The following is a 17,332-nucleotide window of genomic DNA, read 5'->3' on the forward strand; positions in this document are numbered from 1 at the left end:
TGGTTTCAGCATGTAGTTGATAGAATTCCTTAATTTATATCACAGATTCAGGATTTCCTTTTTTTCTTTTTTTTGAGACAGAGCCTCTCTCTTGTCACTAGGCTGGAGTGCAGTGGTGCAATCTTGGCCCACTGCAACCTCTGACTCCCTGGTTCAAGCGATTTTCCTGCCTCAGCCTCCCAAGTAGCTGGGATTACAGGCACACATCACCATGCGTGGCTGATTTTTGTATTTTTAGTAGAGATGGGGTTTCACCATGTTGGCCAGGATGGTCTCGATCTCCTGACTTTGTGATCCACCCACCTCAGCCTCCCAAAGTGCTGGGATTACAGGTGTGAGCCACCACACCCAGCCGCTTGTGATTTCCTTTGTGCGTTCAGAATGTAGTCATCAGAATGGAGGAATAGAAGTAAGAAAACTTTTTTTTTCCGTAAGACGGTCACAACATCAGAGATTGGAAGAAAATAATACTAGAAAAAGATAAGAAATGGTCAATACAATTGTTATGGTTTGGCTCTGCGTCCCCACCCAAATCTTATCTTGTAGCTCCCATAATTCCACCTGCTATGAGGAACCCAGTGAGAGATTGTTGAATCATGGGAGCGGGTCTTTCCCATGCTGTTCTAGTGACAGTGAATGGGTCTCATGAGATCTGATGGTTTTAAAAATGGAAGTTTCTCTACACAAGTTCTCTCTCTTTGCTTGCTGCCATCCATGTAAAATGTGACTTGCTCCTCCTTTTCTTCTGCCATGATTGTGGGACTTCCCCAGCCATGTGGAACTGTAAGTCCATTAAACCTCCTTCTTTTGTAAATTGCCCAGTCTTGGGTACATCTTTATTAGCAGTGTGAAAACAGACTAATACAGTAAATTGGTACCAGTAGAGTGGGGTGCTGCTGAAAAGATATCCCAAAATCTGGAGGTGACTTTGGAACTGGGTAACAGGCAAAGATTGGAACAGTTTGGAGAGCTCAGAAAAAGATAGAAAAATGTGGTAAAGTTTGGAACTCCCTGGAGACTTGTTGAATGGCTGTGATCAAAATGCTTATAATGATATGGACAATGAAATCCAGGGTGAAGTGGTCTCGATGGAGATGAGGGACTTGTTGGGAACTGGAGCAAAGGTGACTTTTACTATGTTTTAGCAAAGACAGTGGTGGCATTTTGCCCCACCCTAAAGATTTTTGGAACTTTGAACTTGAGAGAGATGATTTAGGGTATCTAGTGGAAGAAATCTGTAAGCAGCAATGCACTGAAGACTTGACTTGGGTGCTGTTAAAGGCATTCAGTTTCAAAAGGGAAACAGAGCATAAAAATTTGGAAAATTTGCAGCCTGACAATGCAATAGAAAAGAAAAACCCATTTTCTAAGGAGAAATTCAGGCCTGCTGCAGATATTTGCATAATTTACAATGAGCCGAAAGTTAATCACCAAGACAATGGGGAAAATGTCTCCAAGGCATGTCAGAGACCTTTGCAGCAGCCCCTCCCATCACAGGCCCTGAGGCCTAGGAGGAAAAAGTGGTTTCATGGGCCAGGCCCAGGGTCCTCCTGCTGTGTGCACCCCAGGGACTTGGTGCCCTGCATCCCAGACACTTCAGCTATGGCTGAAAGGGGCCAACATAGAACTTGGGTTGTGGCTTCAGAGGTGCAAGCCTCAAGCCTTGCCAGCTTCCATGTGGTGTTGAGCCTGTGAATGCATAGAAGTCAATATTTGAGGTTTGGAAACCTCCACCTAGATTTCAGAAAATGTGTAGAAATTCCTGGATGCCCAGGCAGAAGTTTGCTGTAGGGGCAGGGTCCTCATGGAGAACCTCTGCTAGGGCAGTGCAGAAGGGAAGTGTGGGGTCAGAGCCCCAACAAAGAGTCCCTACTGGGGCACTGCCCAGTGGAGCTGTGAGAAGCAGTCCACCATCCTCCAGACCACAGTACGGTACATCCACTGACAGCTTGCGCCACATGCTGCAGACACCTAGCACTAGCACAGGAAGGCAGCCAAGAGGGAGGCTGCAACCTGCAAAGCCACAGCAGCAGACCTGCCCAAGACCATGGGAACCCACATCTTGCATCAGTGTGACCTGGATGTGAGACCTGGAGTCAAAGGAGATCATTTTGGAGCTTTAAGATTTGACTGCCCTGCTGCATTTCGGAATTGCCTGGAGCCTGTAGCCTCTTCATTTTGGCCAATTTCTCCCATTTGGAATGACTGCATTTGCCCAATACCTGTAGTCCCAATGTATCTAGGGAGTAACTAACTTGCATTTGATTTTACAAGTTTATAGTCAGAAGGGACTTGACTTGTCTCAGATCAGACTTTGGACTATGGACTTTTAAGTTAATGCTGAAATGAGTTGAGACTTTGGGGGACTGTTGGGATGGCATGATTGGTTTTGAAATGTGAAGATATGAGATTTGGGAGGGGCCAGTGGCAGAATTATATGATTTGGCTCTGTGTCCTCACCCAAATATCACCCTATAGCTCCCATAATTCCCATATCTTGTGAGAGGGACCTGGTGGGAGATGACTGAATCACGGGGGTGGGTCTTGCCTGTGTTGTTCTCGTGTTAGTGAATGGGTCTCACGAGAACTGATGGTTTTAAAGATGGGAGTTTCTCTGCACATGTTCTCTCTTTGCCTGCTGCCATCCACATAAGATGGGACTTGCTCCTCCTTGCCTTCTCCCATGATTTTGAGGCCTCTCCAGCCATGTGGAACTATAAGCCCAATCCACCTCTTTTTCTATGTAATTTACCCAGTCCTGGGTATGTCTTAATCAGCAGTGTGAAATGGACTAATACAACAATTATTACCATATGTATTGAAAAAAGTGAACTATCTAGAAATAAGAAACATTGGAATCTAGAAATTTTTGTGATTTATCTTCCTTTCAGCACCTTAAAGTCACAATCATGGACATTTTCAAACTGTCTCTATCAGTAAGTTTCATAGTACATTTTATTTATATGACCAAAATACTTTTACAATCATCATAGAAAGTACATAGAGTATTCTTTTAGATTTCTTTTCTTACAATTTTGGTCACTTTTTCAACTGTTTTACGTGTATATAATTGTAGAATACAAATATTAAGGAAAAAATAAAAAGAGTGAATGCTTGTGTGGCTTTGTGTTTCAAGAGACCAATTACATTTTAAGAACAATAAACACTATTATACATTCTTGTTTTCTATACACTTCCTTCCTCCTTTCATTTGCAGGTTATATCTGAACCAGTTATATGAAAATTTGGTTCCTTTTAAGAAGTTCCATAACTGTAACTACACTATTCTACTAAGAATTTCATTTTAACTACTGACATCACTGAATTAACATGAATTTGGTTTCAAGGAAAACATTTATTTTTTTTTAAATTGGGTCTCTTTAATCACCCATAGCTTCCTCAGTTGGGCTAGTGACTATTATTCTTAATATATTTGCATATTTACATATATTTTGAGGAAATGTTGAAAACAAGTATGCTATGTAAAACAAGTATGCTATGTTGAAAACAAGTATGCATAGGGTCATATGACAGCTTTAAAATGTCATGTCTTAGATATTGCTATTAAAATTCAATTTAAGTCTTCAAGAGAGTTGACTAAATAAAATGAATTAAACCTAATATGGTTTACAGATGGCTTGGCATATAGTAAATGCTCAGTAAGTGGCAGCAATGATAAATAATTTAGAGTGGGAAATAATACTGTAATTCCCCCAGATATATGAGTTCCTGTAATCAGATGCAGTTTACAATTGTGTTCTTGTATTCTAAAAATGTTTGAGACTATTCAAAATGTAAAATCTCTTAGTAGACTTGATAGATGTTAAAAGTCACTATAGAAAGTTAAAAAGTAAAATAAATCATATTCTTAATAATACTGAGAAAACTTTGTGGTATTATCGATTATTCTTTTTCTCTTTCTTGGCTTTCAATGTACTTCTACTCAGGTAAATGTATCCCATCCATCCATTCATTCACCCAACTTTTATTAAGTGATGACAATATGATAGCACTTGGTCTAAATGATATGGGCAGACCTGCCTGAACTTGCCTTTTTTTGGTCAGGAGTGTCCTTCAAAATAATTCAATTCTCTCTTACTCTTCATCCATGCCTCTTCCTTCATTCCTTCTGTACTGCAAAAACTTCGCTAGTAAAGAATAAATATTGATAACCTTATGTATGCCTTCTTTCAGAATATGATCTATAAACTCTGAATTTGCCCAGAGTGGCTAAACTATAAATTGAGATTATGTATTTCATAAGTTAATTAAATGATGTTGAAATCTTTCTGATTAAAAGTCAGTACAGGTGAACGTTTTATTTCAACCCAGTACAAACATTTCTCACTTTCTTTTTCCCTTCCTCCAGCTGTACATGTCCCCTGCAAATGTGCCGTTTCTCTTGTTCATTCTATTCATCTTTTATGCCGTTCATTAAAATGTTACATTTTATACCCCGTATTGTTCACACTCTACAAGGTTTTTATCACTTAGATAAAAGCAATCTACTTGATGCACAGCTGGTTTTCAGTATGATCTAATTGCTTTTGTGATATGACTAAGACACCTAATGCCACACAGAGCACTGCGGAGCTTTTTCACATATGTAAATTAAATTACTTTTAGATGAACTTGTTTTATAACATGTGTCTGAAAAGAGTTTCAGTTCATTTAGCCAGATACCTAACATCAAATCCTACTGAGAATGTGCCTGCAATGACTACATATTTTTCATTTTATATCTCATATTCCTGATTTATTTGAATTTCTTATCACATATCTCTAATCCATAATATTTTAAAGAATACAAATGTTTTAAATGTTCATACCAAATTTCATACCTTTATCTTTGTGGTTTCTATTTTCCATTCCAATGTACTAATCAAAATTTGTAATCAAAGGAGTTTAAATGAGCTATACTTTTATTTGGCTGGCATAGCTATTTTATCATTGTTAATGTACGACATATCATGTAAAGTCCATGAACGTATAATTCTGAAAACTAGCTGTTTGGTTTTAATTTTACATCCCTGCACCATTTTCAAGACATCACATGCTGTCATCTTGCTCTAGATCATGTCTATTTTCACTTTTAAATTTAAAATTTTCAAGTTATACATTTTTATTAAATGCCTGCATGGTTTTTTACATAAGTGAAAATTGTTCAGCTTAACCTAACGAGGTATTTTGGGGTTAAAAAGAGGCACATGGAGTAGCAATAAAATAAAATAATGGCTCTACTAAAATTTTCACATAATTTCCTTCATCTTTCATTTTAGAAATTGAGGTTTTAGTGAAAAAATAAGCATGTTTATTACATCCATGACTTTGTATTATATCTGTCTAATGAAATATCAAGCAGAAACACGGGTTGGATGGGAACTAGTGGGAAAGAGGCATTTTACAGACAAAACGAAATAAAACTACTGAAAAAGCACTTATTTCTAATATTCAAAATTAAGAACCTGGCATTGTTAGTGGGAAAAAAAAACACATTTATAGAAGTGTAAAAACCTTTCTATATAAAACTAGCTTATTTTACCCAAATTTAAATGGACATACAATTCCATCCTATCAGTGCAAGCATATGACATATTTGCTTGTAATTTACAAAAAAGGAGGTAACTATTTATAAGAACTGATTATTGAGGAGCCAAGATGGCCGAATAGGAACAGCTCTGGTATACAGCTCCCAGTGTGAGCGACGCAGAAGACGGGTGATTTCTGCATTTCCATCTGAGGTACCGGGTTCATCTCACTAGGGAGTGCCAGACAGTGGGCGCAGGTCAGTGGGTGCACGCACCATGCACGAGCCGAAGCAGGGCGAGGCATTGCCTCACTTGGGAAGCCCAAGGGTCAGGGAGTTCCCTTTCCCAGTCAAAGAAAGGGGTGATGGACACACCTGGAAAATCGGGTCACTCCCACCCGAATATTGCGCTTTTTGGACCAGCTTAAAAAACGGCGCACCATGAGATTATATCCTGCACCTGGCTCCGAGGGTCCTACACCCACGGAGTCTCACTGATTGCTAGCACAGCAGTCTGAGATCAAACTGCAAGGTGGCAGCGAGGCTGGGGGAGGGGCGCCCGCCATTGCCCAGGCTTGCTTAGGTAAACAAAGCAGCAGGGAAGCTCGAACTGGGTGGAGCCCACCACAGCTCAAGGAGGCCTGCCTGCCTCTGTAGGCTCCATCTCTGGGGGCAGGGCACAGACAAACAAAAAGACAGCAGTAACCTCTGCAGACTTAAATGTCCCTGTCTGACAGCTTTGAAGAGAGCAGTGATTCTCCCAGCACGCAGCTGGACATCTGAGAACGGGCAGACTGCCTCCTAAAGTGGGTCCCTGACCCCTGACCCCCGAGCAGCCTAACTGGGAGGCACCCCCCAGCAGGGGCACACTGACACCTCACACAGCAGGGTATTCCAACAGACCTGCAGCTGAGTGTCCTGTCTGTTAGAAGGAAAACTAACAAACAGAAAGGACATCCACACCAAAAACCCATCTGTACATCACCATCATCGAAGACCAAAAGTAGATAAAACCACAAAGATGGGGAAAAAACACAACAGAAAAACTGGAAACTCTAAAACGCAGAGCGCCTCTCCTCCTCCAAAGGAACACAGTTCCTCACCAGCAACGGAACAAAGCTGGATGGAGAATGACTTTGATGAGCTGAGAGAAGAAGGCTTCAGACGATCAAATTACTCTGAGCTACGGGAGGACATTCAAACCAAAGGCAAAGAAGTTGAAAACTTTGAAAAAAATTTAGAAGAATGTATAACTAGAATAACCAATACAGAGAAGTGCTTAAAGGAGCTGATGGAGCTGAAAACCAAGGCTCGAGAACTACGTGAAGAATGCAGGAGCCTCAGGAGCCGATGCGATCAACTGGAAGAAATGGTATCAGCAATGGAAGATGAAATGAATGAAATGAAGCGAGAAGGGAAGTTTAGAGAAAAAAGAATAAAAAGAAATGAGCAAAGCCTCCAAGAAATATGGGACTATGTGAAAAGACCAAATCTACGTCTGATTGGTGTACCTGAAAGTGATGGGGAGAATGGAACCAAGTTGGAAAACACTCTGCAGGATATTATCCAGGAGAACTTCCCCAATCTAGCAAGGCAGGCCAACGTTCAGATTCAGGAAATACAGAGAACGCCACAAAGATACTCCTCGAGAAGAGCAACTCCAAGACACATAATTGTCAGATTCACCAAAGTTGAAATGAAGGAAAAAATGTTAAGGGCAGCCAGAGAGAAAGGTCGGGTTACCCTCAAAGGGAAGCCCATCAGACTAACAGCGGATCTCTCGGCAGAAACCCTACAAGCCAGAAAAGCGTGGGGGCCAATATTCAACATTCTTAAAGAAAAGAATTTTCAACCCAGAATTTCATATCCAGCCAAACTAAGCTTCATAAGTGAAGGAGAAATAAAATACTTTACAGACAAGCAAATGCTGAGAGATTTTGTCACCAACAGGCCTGCCCTAAAAGAGCTCCTGAAGGAAGCGCTAAACATGGAAAGGAACAACCGGTACCAGCCGCTGCAAAATCATGCCAAAATGTAAAGACCATCGAGACTAGGAAGAAACTGCATCAACTAATGAGCAAAATAACCAGCTAACATCATAATGACAGGATCAAATTCACACATAACAATATTAACTTTAAATAGAAATGGACTAAATGCTCCAATTAAAAGACACAGACTGGCAAATTGGATGAAGAGTGAAGACCCATCAGTGTGCTGTATTCAGGAAACCCATCTCACGTGCAGAGACACACATAGGCTCAAAATAAAAGGATGGAGGAAGATCTACCAAGCAAATGGAAAACAAAAAAAGGCAGGGGTTGCAATCCTAGTCTCTGATAAAACAGACTTTAAACCAATAAAGATCAAAAGAGACAAAGAAGGCCATTACATAATGGTAAAGGGATCAATTCAACAAGAAGAACTAACTATCCTAAATATATATGCACCCAATACAGGAGCACCCAGATTCATAAAGCAAGTCCTGAGTGACCTACAAAGAGACTTAGACTCCCACACATTAATAATGGGAGACTTTAACACGCACTGTCAACATTAGACAGATCAATGAGACAGAAAGTCAACAAGGATACCCAGGAATTGAACTCAGCTCTGCACCAAGCGGACCTAATAGACGTCTAAAGAACTCTCCACCCCAAATCAACAGAATATACATTTTTTTCAGCACCACACCACACCTATTCCAAAACTGACCACATACTTGGAAGTAAAGCACTCCTCAGCAAATGTAAAAGAACAGAGATTATAACAAACTATCTCTCAGACCACAGTGCAATCAAACTAGAACTCAGGATTAAGAATCTCACTCAAAACTGCTCAACTACATGGAAACTGAACAACCTGCTCCTGAATGACTACTGGATACATAACGAAATGAAGGCAGAAATAAAGATGTTCTTTGAAACCAACAAGAACAAAGACACAACATACCAGAATCTCTGGGACAAATTCAAAGCAGTGTGTAGAGGGAAATTTATAGCACTAAATGCCCACAAGAGAAAGCAGGAAAGATCCAAAATTGACACCCTAACATCACAATTAAAGGAACTAGAAAAGCAAGAACAAACACATTCAAAAGCTAGCAGAAGGCAAGTAATAACTAAAATCAGAGCAGAACTGAAGGATATAGAGACACAAAAAACCCTTCAAAAAATTAATGAATCCAGGAGCTAGCTTTTTGAAAGGATCAACAAAATTGATAGACCGCTAGCAAGACTAATAAAGAAAAAAAGAGAGAAGAATCAAATAGACACAATAAAAAATGATAAAAGGGATATCACCACCGATCCCACAGAAATACAAACTACCATCAGAGAATACTACAAACACCTCTACGTAAATAAACTAGAAAATCTAGAAGAAATGGATAAATTCCTCGACACATACACTCTCCCAAGACTAAACCAGGAAGAAGTTGAATCTCTGAATAGACCAATAACAGGAGCTGAAACTGTGGCAATAATCAATAGTTTACCAACCAAAAAGAGTCCAGGACGAGATGGATTCACAGCTGAATTCTACCAGAGGTACAAGGAGGAACTGGTACCATTCCTTCTGAAACTATTCCAATCAATAGGAAAAGAGGGAATCCTCCCTAACTCATTTTATGAGGCCAGCATCATTCTGATACCAAAGCTGGGCAGAGACACGCCAAAAAAGAGAATTTTAGACCAATATCCTTGATGAACATTGATGCAAAAATCCTCAATAAAATATTGGCAAAACGAATCCAGCAGCACATCCAAAAGCTTATCCACCATGATCAAGTAGGCTTCATCCCTGGGATGTAAGGCTGGTTCAATATACGCAAATCAATAAATGTAATCCAGCATATAAACAGAGCCAAAGACAAAAACCACATGATTATCTCAATAGATGCAGAAAAAGCCTTTGACAAAATTCAACAACCCTTCATGCTAAAAACTCTCAATAAATTAGGTATTGATGGGATGTATTTCAAAATAATAAGAGCTATCTATGACAAACCCACAGCCAATATCATACTGAATGGGCAAAAACTGGAAGCATTCCCTTTGAAAACGGGCACAAGACAGGGATGCCCTCTCTCACCACTCCTATTCAACATAGTGTTGGAAGTTCTGGCCAGGGCAATTAGGCAGGAGAAGGAAATAAAGGGTATTCAATTAGAAAAAGAGGAAGTCAAATTGTCCCTGTTTGCAGATGACATGATTGTATATTTAGAAAACCCCATTGTCTCAGCCCAAAATCTCCTTAAGCTGATAAGCAACTTCAGCAAAGTCTCAGGATACAAAATCAATGTACAAAAATCACAAGCATTCTTATACACCAACAACAGACAAACAGAGAGCCAAATCATGAGTGAACTCCCATTCACAATTGCTTCAAAGAGAATAAAATACCTAGGAATCCAACTTACAAGGGATGTGAAGGACCTCTTCAAGGAGAACTACAAACCACTGCTCAAGGAAATAAAAGAGGATACAAACAAATGGAAGAACATTCCATGTTCACAGGCAGGAAGAATCAATATCGTGAAAATGGCCATACTGCCCAAGGTAATTTGCAGATTCAATGCCATCCCCATAAAGCTACCAATGACTTTCTTCACAGAATTGGAAAAAACTACTTTAAAGTTCATATGGAACCAAAAAAGAGCCCGCATCGCCAAGGCAATCCTAAGCCAAAAGAACAAAGCTGGAGGCATCACACTACCTGACTTCAAACTATACTACAAGGCTACAGTAACCAAAACAGCATGGTACTGGTACCAAAACAGAGATATAGATCAATGGAACAGAACAGAGCCCTCAGAAATAACGCCACATATCTACAACTATCTGATCCTTGACAAACCTGAGAAAAACAAGCAATGGGGAAAGGATTCCCTATTTAATAAATGGTGCTGGGAAAACTGGCTAGCCATATGTAGAAAGCTGAAACTGGATCCCTTCCTTACACCTTATACAAAAATCAATTCAAGATGGATTAAAGACTTAAACGTTAGACCTAAAACCATAAAAACCCTAGAAGAAAACCTAGGCATTACCATTCAGGACATAGGCATGGGCAAGGACTTCATGTCCAAAACACCAAAAGCAATGGCAACAAAAGACAAAATTGACAAATGGGATCTAATTAAACTAAAAAGCTTCTACACAGCAAAAGAAACTACCATCAGAGTGAACAGGTAACCTACAAAATGGGAAAAAAATTTCACAACCTACTCATCTGACAAAGGGCTAATATCCAGAATCTACAATGAACTCAAACAAATTTACAAGAAAAAAACAACCCCATCAAAAAGTGGGCAAAGGACATGAACAGACACTTCTCAAAAGAAGACATTTATGCAGCCAAAAAACACATGAAAAAATGCTCATCATCACTGGCCATCAGAGAAATGCAAATCAAAACCACAATGAGATACCATCTCATACCACTTAGAATGGCAATCATTAAAAAGTCAGGAAACAACAGGTGCTGGAGAGGATGTGGAGAAATAGGAACACTTTTACACTGTTGGTGGGACTGTAAACTAGTTCAACCATTGTGGAAGTCAGTGTGGCAATTCCTCAGGGATCTAGAAGTAGAAATACCATTTGACCCAGCCATCCCATTACTGGGTATATACCCAAAGGACTATAAATCATGCTGCTATAAAGACACATGCACACGTATGTTTATTGCGGCATTATTCACAATAGCAAAGACTTGGAACCAACCCAAATGTCCAACAATGATAGACTGGATTAAGAAAATGTGGCACATATACACCATGGAATACTATGCAGCCATAAAAAATGATGAGTTCACGTCCTTTGTAGGGACATGGATGAAATTGGAAATCATCATTCTCAGTAAACTATTGCAAGAACAAAAAACCAAACACCGCATATTCTCACTCATAGGTGGGAATTGAACAATGAGATCACATGGACACAGGAAGGGGAATATCACACTCTGGGGACTGTGGTGGGGCGGGGGGATGGGGGAGGGATAGCATTGGGAGATATACCTAATGCTAGATGGCGAGTTAGTGGGTGCGGCGCACCAGCATGGCACATGTATACATATGTAACTAACCTGCACAATGTGCACATGTACCCTAAAACATAAAGTATAATAAAAAAATAAAATAAAATAAAATAAGAAGAACTGATTATTTTAGCATAAAATCACTTAATAGAAATTTTCAAGTTTTAAAAAGTGTAAAAATGTCTGAACTATGTGTAACAATAGAATTAATTAGATACTAATGAGTATTGGAAGCGATCAGATAGTCTAAGCAACTAAAATGGAACCATAATGACAAAGATGGATCAAGAATATTGGTGAGAAAGATGCACAATCAGAAATTAGATAAGAGCAAACTACCATAGGATTCATGAAGTAGAAGTACCAGATGAAAAAGTTAAATAGGGTATAATCACCATGAAAGAACATAGGATAAATATGTTACATTTATGCATTCTGAATGTAAAGCTATTGGGGCAAAGTTTGGAAATATTTAATAAATATGCAAAATGCAGTCATGATTGAAATAATTCAGTCAACCCATATTCCAAAATATTTGCTTTATTTTAAAAATTATTTGCTGGGCACGGTGGCTGATGCCTTTAATCCCAGCACCTTGGGAGGCCAAGGCGGGCGGATCACCTGAGGTCGGGAGTTCAAGACCAGCCTGACCGACATGGAGAAACCCCATCTCTACTAAAAATTCAAAATTAGCGAGGTGTGGTGGTGCCTGCCTGTATTCCCAGCTATTTAGGAAGCTGAGGCAGGAGAATCGCTTGAACGTGGGAGGCAGAGCTTGCGGTAAGCCGAGATCACCCCATTGCACTCCAGCCTGGGCAACAAGAGCAAAACTCCACCTCAAATAAAGAAAGAAAAATAAATAAAGAAAAATTATGCACAAGAGATACATGGGAACCAAAAATTATAGAGAACATACATGAGAATAACAATGTTTAAAATAATTCATATAGATATTGATATTAAACCATGTTCTAAAAGTAACCCTTTCTGTGTTGAATACAACATGAGATAACTAAAGTAGTTTAAATTTGCGAGAGTGGCATAAATTTCCCAATGTATATCTAGTGATAATCTATGAAAACAGAGAATATGGGTTAAACAAGATAAAGGTAAGTTCCGTGTAATCATAAAGCAATTAAATTATTCATCTATGTAGATACTCTCACCTCTTCTAAAGTCTCCTTTAGGACCATAAATATAAACATTAGACAGGTAATATTTCTTTTTAAATTATATTTGTACGTGGTAAATATTTTACAAAATATTTTAATCAGACAGCCGAATGTTTAATTGTCCTCTAGATTAGTCCAGCATTGAACATAAAAAGAATTGATGATGATTATGCTGTGCTATATTTCTCAGTGTAGTATTGATATGGTTTGGCTGTGTCCCCACCCAAATCTCACCTTGAATTGTAATAATCCCCATGTGTCAAGGGTGGGGCCACATGGAAACAACTGAATCACGGGAGAGTTGGTGTTCTCCGATACTATTCTTCTAGTGAATGAGTCTCATGAGATCTGATGGTTTTATAAATGGGCCTTCCCCTGCACAAGCTCTCTTGCCTGCTACCATGTAAGATGTGCCTTTCTTCTCCTTTGCCTTCACCCATGATTGAGGCCTCTCCAGCCATGTGGAACTGTGAGTCCATTAAACTCTTTTTCTTTATAAATGACACAGTCTTGGGTATGTCTTCATTAGCAGTGTGAGAACTGACTAATACATCTCTTCCATTAAAAAATAATAATTTTCATGTTTAATATACATAGATATGAGTGGTTTATTTGTCAGTATAAGCAAGAGAATTTTAAAAGATAAGACCAATGACTGAATTATTATCAGACAATATTGCTTCAATTCTGGTATTTAAAGGCAAATAGTATTTTGGTTTATGTATAATACAGTTGTAAGTAAATCCAAAAAGCACTGAATGATGCCCCACTATAAGCACAGAATCTTCTAATATGTAGCAGACTATAAAAGAAACATCTTAGAATTTTAAGGTGTATAAAATCTAGTTGAAGAAGGAACATATGCTATAAAAGAGACCAGAAACTCCATGGCACCATGGCACAGGATCTATAATTGTATTGAGTATGATGATAGAGATGTGTGTATGGGTGTGTGTGTGTGTGTGTGTGTGTGTGTGTTGGAAAGGTGTCAAGAAACGCTTCCTAGAATTAGTACTTGAAAGGAGTAGCTTTATCAACTGAAGCAGACAGTGAAAACTGTAAAGTTCTCCTGGAAAATGAGGCAACAAAAGTAAGGCATTGGGCTATGAAGTAGCTTGGAATGTCTAGGTTAAAAGCAATTTTGTGCTGTTGAAAAAGAAGAAAAGAGAGTCGGTCAAAATGAATTTGAGAAGGCCGGAAGGATCCAATTCTTTTCAAGTGTGGCAGTGTATGCCATTTGAGGAGTTTAGAATTTAGGAAATGGGAAGGTTATGATAAAGTTCAAACAGAGGATAACATGCTTGCATTTAATTTTTAGCATCACAATTCTGGAATGAGTATGGAAAAGTGGACTTAGCACTTAATTTCCAGTATCTGGCAGACTAAGAATTATCCAAACAACTCTCTCCATTGAAGAAACTATAGTGCCAAATAAAATATAATAAAAAGATAACATTGTTAACAAACAAAAGCAATAATTTTGAAAGAGAAAAATGAGGATATCCTAGAGATAAGCAAATGTTAGTGCCAACTTAAACACTAAGTATATTGTAGTTGCCAAAAAAAAATAGAGTCTTGAGTTGTTACCTTGGTAATACCAAAGGACAGATAACAGGATATAAGTGTTTAGCTTTCACTTTTGTATATGATGGAGTAGTTTGAATCTAACTGATTTTCAATTTAATAACAATTACAGAAGCAGAGGGGGGCACATAACTACTTGATGACACTGGGGAGCAATTAGGAAATGGAGTCAGGAAAGAGAGTGACTGTAATGCTTGAAACAAAAGAAACATACAATAGGCTCCACATTGATCCACATTTGTCCTTGTGGCGACCTTCCAGTTTGTTCCATTCTAGTGGCACAAACAGAGATGAGTGGTCTTATTGGTCTGAGGAGACAACAGGTTGGAATTCACAGGTGCCAGAGGACTTGGAAATTAGGGAGCAAAATCCTGAGACAACGGGACCAGAAGCTTGACATTTGGAGAATACATTAAATATTTGTATTTAACTCATGCCTGAGAATTAGAGGAAAGTTTTCTCTGGAGTCAACAGAGTGATTAAACGTAGTTACAATGGAATCCAGCTGTGCTGTCCAACATCTGCATGTCAGAGGTATTGTTTCCTGTAGACCTTATTTGGACTTTATGGGAGGTTGTCTGGAGGTCATTTAGGAGGTTTTTCTTCCAGAGGAAGTGTCCTCAGCCTACAGAAGAGAATCACTGGAAGTAAGATAGGAAAAGAGCATTCCAGAGGCTATGCATTGCCCTTTAAAACTATAAGAATGTTTCTGACACTAGAGAACCTCCAAAAATCTGAAAATATCTCCACACACAAAAAAGACAGCTTTAAATACCCGTTAAGCCTGGAGAACTCCAATATCCAGTCACAAGGCGATAGAGGCACTTTTTGTTCTGAACTTTTCCACTCTCGCTACAATTCCCTCTCACTCTGCTTGGACTCTGCCATGTAAGAAGTCTCACTATCCTGTGGCCTCTATGCTGGAAAGGAAGCTCCTCAGTTAACTGCCCAAATTTTTAGCCAACAGCCAAGATTAATGGCCAGTCATACAAATGAGTCATCTTGGATATGTATCTAGCATAGTGGGCTCTAAAATACTGCAGCCTCAGCTACCATCTGACTACAGCGACTCAGATACCAAAAACATGAACACTGCAGGCAAGGCTTTTCCAAATGTGTGACCTCTAAAATCATGCACAAAACAAAATAGTTTTTTAATCACTAATTTTTCGAGGAATTTTGTATATATCAATAGTAATTAGAACAAGAAATCTCTGATCATCCGGATTATTCAGGAAATATTTGCTGCCCATTGATGTTAAAGTTAGTCATAAGATTTGCTTTGGCCAAAGAAAAGACGTGAAATGAGCTTGTACGTTGGATTTTACTCTCTTGCATCTCTGACTTTGTAATGAGAAAATAGTTGTGCCCCTTTAGATTGGACCATAGAATTAACACATTAGTAGCAGTAAGGACCCAATTCCAAGCAGACATACAGCCTGAGAAACAGCTACCTACTAGTTGTAAGTCTGCAGACATTAATGATAATTCCTTACTGTTTTATTTCAATGAGATTCTGTGACTGTTAGGCAGGATTTTTGCAACAATAGTTGCCTGGTAACAGAACTTAATCTGAAAACAATATACATGTATTATTTGGAGTGGAGTTGAAAATCAGATGGGGGGAAACTACGGGTCAGTTAAAGTAATGAAGCAGTGATGACATAAAGCTTGTGATCGAGGAAGGTTCCTATAAGAATTGTAGCTACCTGTAAAAACTTACAATTTCTTCTTCGAAACAAAGGAAAGAAAGCAGTGATTCCAGAAAGTGAGACAGCTATGAAAGAGGGCTGGGTTTCTAGGATAAAGGTTATAGACTGTGCATGATCGCAGGAAACTATTGTCACACATTTTAAACTCACCCACAGAAGATTTTACAATTTATGGCAAGTAAAATATACCGGGGACTACAGCTAGTGACCTCATCTACATTCCTCTAGCTATTACATTTTTCTATTGGAAAGGTACATATTGTTGTAGCTCACAGACATGAAGCGTGATCTCATGTGGACTCTCCAACCTCCATTTTATCTTAATTAAGGCAAGAAACTCTATGCTTTCCCTACTTTTGTAAGGTCAGAATATAGGCTGCATAACCATATTCTGTAACAAGCAATTGAACACATTTGTGTTATAATTGTCCAGCACTAGTTTTTAACCTGACCATTAAACAGTCATAACTGTATTATGGGAGGTCTTTGCTACCATTAACAGATTATAATTTTGTTCTTTGAAAGGGTAGCTTGATTTTAAGAGTAGTTGTCCTAAGAGAACTAATTTTTTTTACTTCTTAAACAAGTCTTGGGATTTTCCTATGCTAAGAAATAACAGATCCTCTCTTAAATATGAAAGATGACTTGAACGACCCATTTGTAAATGTTAGTGTTCAACTATAAAATACTTTCATTTGCAAGAGCTCAGACAGCTGCCCCCTGACTAATCAAAACTTAGTTGTAGTACAACTGAATATGCTAATTTTTTATTTTTGCATGTTGATTTTCATAGTAACACTCCATAAATATCGTGTTTTTACTTTAGGGCCTTTTACACTAACAGGGACTACGAGAGGGTTAATTTGGTTTTGTTAAAATAAGTAGACCTTACCTAATAGGACTTACTCCAGTCTAAAATTTTCTTTTACCTAATTTCCTTTTAACCTCATTTATGGGCCTAATTATCAGAAAAAATATACACATAAAAAAATTTAGTGCAGCCTAAATTTAGTGCAGCTGCCTTAAATTATATTTGGATCAATATGAAAAAGCCACAAGAGAAAAAAAAAGATGGCCCTATGATGACAATAAAGATGGTTTCAGTGTTTGTTCATATTTATTATTTTGAAAACTTGGGGTCATTTAATTAAGTCACCTTATCTTTTGCCTTAAATTCTTAAAAAGACAGCCATATTAATTCAGCCAAAGAATTACTTTGGAATTTTAAAAGTCTATTGATTTGTTTTCTTCTAAAATCTCTTCAATGAAATCTATCCTTGGAGAATTCTATAAAAAGA

Source organism: Pan troglodytes, chromosome 10, assembly GCF_028858775.2.
Source record: "Pan troglodytes isolate AG18354 chromosome 10, NHGRI_mPanTro3-v2.0_pri, whole genome shotgun sequence".
NCBI classification, from domain to species: domain Eukaryota; kingdom Metazoa; phylum Chordata; class Mammalia; order Primates; family Hominidae; genus Pan; species Pan troglodytes.